The sequence below is a fragment of the Camelina sativa genome, chromosome 18, assembly GCF_030686135.1.
Source record: "Camelina sativa cultivar CO46 ecotype springtype chromosome 18, ASM3068613v1".
In the NCBI taxonomy this organism is placed as follows: domain Eukaryota; kingdom Viridiplantae; phylum Streptophyta; class Magnoliopsida; order Brassicales; family Brassicaceae; genus Camelina; species Camelina sativa.
This window is the reverse complement of record NC_141897.1, coordinates 10,551,091-10,557,090: the sequence shown is the minus strand read 5'-3', so window position 1 is coordinate 10,557,090 and position 6,000 is coordinate 10,551,091. Positions and strand designations below refer to the sequence as shown.

Below are 6,000 nucleotides of genomic sequence, written 5' to 3'. Positions count from 1 at the left end.
TATAAAGAAGCTAAGGGGACAAAGAGACAAGGGTGGAGCGTCCATACCATTCAAATTTGAAATGGGAATCTTTGACCTGCTTTTTGCTGCCACTCGACCCCACACTCGACTGTACACGGTCGAGCACCTTGACCAAACTTTGAAATTTCAAATTTTTTCTTCTTGTTCTTCCCTCCACTTGATCGTTCTAGCGATTCGAAGATCAAATGGGCCTCAATTCCTTTCCAGCTCGGTCGAGTACCTCTCGTGGGTAGGTCGAGTGGGCTTGCGAGTCTCCTTCTCCAAGTCTAATTCCCTCCTTACCCAACTACATTCTCACCTAAAGGCCTGTCCAACACAAACAAAAAAGAAAACACATCAAAACTACAAGGAAAATAAACCATATTTACAAAGGATACCTTAGGGACTTCCTCCCTAGTGAGCTTGTTTAAAGTCACTAAGCTTGACTTTGGTGTCCTTTTTAGACTTGGTTTAGATACCAAGGAGGTGATGAAATCCTCCCTGGAACCTCTTGATCACTGTGAAGTTGATCCTTGATTACCTCACCCTTAACACACAAACCATGTTTCTTCTTGATTTTGAGCCTTGGTCTTGCCTTCCTTAAGGACCTCTTGTTCAGCTTAACTTGAAGATCCTCAACCATACTAGTCAACTCTTGAACTGACCTCTTAAGCTTTTCCACAGAATCATCTTGAAAGGAGAGCTTAGCCTTTGGAGTAGCTTCACCACTTGAACCTTCTTGACCTCCTTTGTCTTTGATAGTAAAAGGTTGATCATCAATGGTAGGAAGGTTGGTTGGGTTATAGATGTTAAACTTCATGGCTATATCTTCAGCAATGTTCAAGGTCACAAGACCCTCTTTGACATCAATAACTGCTCCAACAGTGGCTAGGAATGACCTTCCAAGAATGATTGGATCTTCAGGTTCCTTGTCCATCTCCAACACCACAAAATCAGTGTGAACCCTTGCCTTCCCTATCTTGACTGGGACATTCTCCAACCTTCCAACTATCTCCTTGTTTGACCCATCAGCTAAACATATATGAAGGTTGGTGGACTTGAAATCAGTTCTCCCAAGCTTTTGTGCTATGGAGTATGGCATCACACTTGTTGAAGCTCCCAAATCACAAAGGCATTGGTTGTAGTGAAGATAGCTAAGTGTGCAAGGCAGATAGAATGGACCTGGATCCTAAAGCTTGATTGGAATGATAACTCCTCCAAGGTCCTCAAGATCCTTTTCATCTTGAGCTTCAGCCTTCTTCTTTGACAAATCAAGCAAAAAATCTTTGTAGAGAGGATATGGATCATACTGTTCCAAGGCAGGTCCTCTCTCTTCTTCTTGGTAAGCAATGGTGATCTCTTGTATGGCCAACACTTCCTCAACCACAACTTCTTCTTTTAAAACCCTCTCTTCTTCTTGTTGCTTAGCTATCATCTCCTTTCTCTCAATGATTTCCCTAAGCTCCTTAATCTTTTGTGCTTTGAAACGTCCTAGGAATGGAAGAGGTGGCTTGTAAGCAGGAGGAGTGTACTTAGCAGGCTTGACAGCTTCTGAGTCTGCAACTCGATCGACCACTCGAGCATGCACTCGATCGAGTGGCTGTTCGAGTACTTGGTCGAGTGCAATAACGGACTCCAGTTGCTTTGCACAAACGTCACTTGGGGCTTCAGTAACTAATGAATTCCCCCAAACTTGGACTTCACTGTCCTCAGTGACTTCCTCATCAGAGATATGAATGGCTTTTGCAGTGAACTCCCTTGGATTTTGAACAGCTTTTCCAGGGAGTTGGTTGGGTTTAGGAGCTGAAGTAGAGGCAATGTTACTCTCCATATACTTCATTCTGGAGTTGAGACCTTCAAACTTCATGTTCAGATCATTGTACTGTGACGTGAGCCTTTGATTCAATTCAGCAAACTGCTTGGCTTCCTCAATCTTGCCTTGTGTTTGCCCAATCAACAACTGTTGCATCATTGCTCTTAAGTCTTGTTCCTGGCCCTCGTTAGTCTGAAACCCTGGTGGGGGACACAATTGGGGCTGGAACACTTGGTGTTGTTGCTTCGGGATGTAGTTTTGTTGCTGTTGAGGTTGAGGAGGTGGATAGACCTGGTCTGGAGGGTTGGCCACATTGGTGCTCCTATAAGAGAGATTGTTGTTCTTGAAACCTCCTTGGTTGTAGCCTTTGAATCCTCCCTGGTTTTGCATGTAGCACAACTCAGCAAATTCAGGCTCCCCCTCTTGAACTGGAGCTTCCTCTTCACCAATGAAGTGAATGGACTTGGATTGGCTGAGGAGGATCTTGTCAAGCTTCTCATTGACCATCTTCAAATCCTTCTTATACTTGTCCTCTTGATCAGTTGAGGAGCTCCTTATGGTCCTATCATAGTCCTCATTATAATTGCCATCAGATTGAGCAAGATTCTCAACTAATTCCCATCCTTCTTCCACATTCTTGTTGAGGAAATTGCCATTAGAGGCTGTGTCAAGAAGCATTCTTATCTTGGGAAGCACTCCTCTATACAAGGTGCTTAGAAGTGACTCATTGTTGAAGCCATGGTGACGACACTGAGTTTGGAATCCTTTAAACCTCTCCCAAGCTTCACAAAAGCTCTCATTATTCCTTTGAGCAAACCCAGAAATTTCATTTCTCAACCTAGCAGTCCTTGCATTGGAGAAGAACTTGGCCAAAAAAGCTTTCTTGCATGCATCCCATGTTGTGATAGCTCCAGTAGGTAGAGTCTTCTCCCAAAGGTAAGCTTTGTCTCCAAGAGAAAATGGGAAGAGCCTTAATTTGAATCCATCTTCACTCACTCCATTGATCTTAGTGAGTCCACATATTCTGTCAAACTCATCAAGGTGATCTAGTGGATCCTCCATTGGCAACCCATGAATCTTGTTTGCTTGTATCATTGAGATCAATCCACTCTTGATCTCAAAGTTATTGTTTGCTACTGAAGGTGGCACAATTCCAGCCCTTTGGTTGTGGGTATTGGGTGCATCTCCTGCACCAATGTGTCTTGGTCTTTGCTCATGGATAGCTTGTTGCTCCATGATGTCTTGACCTTGTTGTTGTTGAACTACTCTTGCTTCCTTATGTCTCAAACCCTTTTGTAGCCTGTGGATGTTGTCAATAGGCTGTTGAAGACTATCTTTGCCTTTTGACCTTGTGTGCATCAACAAACTCTACTACAGACTCGAACAAGTACACGGTCGAGCGCAGACTCGAGTGGGTGGTCGAGTCGACTAGGAAGTAATGGCTAATTTGATCCGGCTTCTGGCTCGATCAAGTGCTCGATCACAGCTCGGTCGAGTAGGTGGTCGAGTGGGTACCTGAAACACAAAACAGCCAAGCAAAGGAAGATTCCAGTTCAGTAACTTCACAAGTGTTTAAAACGAACTTAATCTTAGACTAATAATGATCCTAAATGTCACAAAACACACTCAAATGGGCAACGACGCCAAATTGAAACTGACTTTGTTTGTGGTGTATGAATGAATGATGTATGGAATGATGATGTATGGAATGAATAGAAGTCAGGGTGTTTCAATTCCCCTTATGCAGTTGCAGTATAAGAGGTGTCAATCCTATCTGAGTGATTGTGAACAATTAAGATGTGCATATGAGTCTAAGTCAAGCCAATTGTAAAGATTGTTTGTCACTAACAATCCTAAAATGAAATATGAAATGCAGAAAGTAAAAACAACTAGAACAAGATACTAAATGCAAACAGAACAGACAAATTAAAGCTATAATGAAACTAGAACAGAGATAGAAACTATGCTAATGAACTAATACAAGACAAGTAATGAACAGGAAACTACGTGAATGCAATGGAAATGAAACAGGAATGAAACAAGACAATCACAAATCAAAAACACAAGTTCTGGGGATGAACTCGAGCAGCACTCGACCGAGTGTAGGTCGAGTACGTGGTCGAGCTAGACTTGAACGTGAAAACAGAGCAACACAAGAAAAACAGAGCAATGCAAAAACGAATAAAACAACAAGCAAGCAATGATATTTAGACTAAGATTTCAATAAACAAAGAAGGCCTTGAGGAGGGATTCATGGGCTGAGCTAATCATTGTGGTTATCTAACTTGGTCAACAAATCTCAAGCAAACATTGAGCTGATCTCTAGACATACTATTCTAATACATGTTTAATCCATTCTCATGGCAAGAAACAATCAAACCTATGCAATTCTAGACTTGTTCTCACAAAGAAAAGAATCTACACAAGCAGGCATTAAGAAATACATCTCAAACCAAACAAGACTTCTAATCTCTTAGCAAGCCTAATGGTAAGCTCTAGATCTAGCCTTATCTATGCTCCTTAGACATTGGTGTGATGCTAAGATGCTTGAAATCAAACCCTACCTTCTCAGATATAGGATCAGCATTAAGATCATCTAGCCTAGAAGAGATCTACAACAATCAAGCTTGACCAAATCAAACAAACCACAAGATCAACCCAGCCTAACCCATCCTCAAGGTCCTAAACAAACTACTCACAAGAACACATGGTGAAATATGTCAAAAACCCAGAAAATAATGAAACTTGCATCATTAGAAAGATGAAACAGAGATCTACAATATTGATGAAGGAATAAAACTCGAAATCATAATACTTTGAAAGTTATGAAACAAACAAAATATAAGAATCTAGTCTTTCTCTCTCAAACAAGTACAAAATCTAAAATAAAAGAAAAGTGCAAAAGGAATAAAATCTAAAAAAGGTAAAAACTAGGTTTTAGACTCTCTAAAAAGCTGGACTTTTTGGTGGCTGCAGGTACAAGGGCTTTATATAGGAGATGAGGTGGAAGCCCTAAAAATACAAAAAGTCAAAGTAGTCAACGGCTCGGTCAACTCGACCAGTGCTCGGTCGAGTGGCTGGTCGAGCTGGCTTCTCTCGTGCGTTCTCCACTCGGTCGAGTCCTCCTCAGCACACGGTCGAGTGGTGCGGTCGAGTTGGACTCTGGACCTTGATTCTACAGCCTTAACTCTCTTGTTTTCTCCTCAGGACAGCTTCACTTCTCCATAGCATTGCTTCCATGCTCCTTAAGCTCCAAAATCACCTGTTTATGCATGAAAAGATGCAAATGCAATGCAACTATACTCTAATGCATGATTAGTCCTAAAGCTACACAATAATGGCCTAAATGGATAGCAAAAGATGCAAAAGTTGAGAATAAACTAAGGGAAAACAAGGTAAAATATATGAACATCAGAAAACGTTGATTCAAAGCAGTAAACAGTTTAGTTACTGTTTCTAGGGTCAGAATGTGTGACAATCCAATGCATTTAACTAATTGTAAGAGTTCGAAATGAATTTGGAGTGTTTAGACAACAGTTAAACACGTTTTATCCCAAAACAGGCTAAAACCGAGAGAAAATATTGATTCGAAGCATTAAACAGCTATCTTACTCTTTCTAGGGTCAAAATATGTAACAATCCAACGCATTTGACTAATAATAAGGGTTCGGGCTGAATTTGGAGTGTTTAGACACCACTCATACCCATTTTGTCCTGAAAAAGGCTAAAACCGAGAAAACATTGATTTTAAGCAGTAAACAGTTTAGTTACTGTTTCCAGGGTCAGAATGTGTGACAATCCAATGCATTTAACAAATTGTAAGAGTTCGAAATGAATTTGGAGTGTTTAGACAACAGTTAAACACGTTTTATCCCAAAACAGGCTAAAACCGAGAGAAAACATTGATTCGAAGCATTAAACAGCTATGTTACTCTTTCTAGGGTCAAAATATGTAGCAATCCAATGCATTAGACTAATTATAAGAGTTTGGGGTTGAATTTGGAGTGTTTAGACACCACTCATACCAATTTTGTCCCGAAACAGGCTAAAATCGAGAAAACATTGATTCTAAGCAGTAAACAGCGTTGTTACTGTTTCTAGGGTCAGAATGTGTGACATTCCAATGCATTTGACTAATTGTAAGAGTTCGGGATGAATTTGGAGTGTTTAGACAACAGTTAAACTCG

The 6,000-nt window shown here is 40.8% G+C and overlaps 1 non-coding gene across 1 annotated transcript; it reads left to right on the top strand.

The window, feature by feature from the left end:
• Window positions 1–2,546: 2,546 nt before the first annotated feature.
• On the top strand, window positions 2,547–2,653 carry LOC147922746 (small nucleolar RNA R71). The gene has a single exon (XR_015589878.1). It is a non-coding gene; the product is annotated as a small nucleolar RNA R71 (small nucleolar RNA).
• The last annotated feature ends 3,347 nt before the right edge of the window (window positions 2,654–6,000 follow it).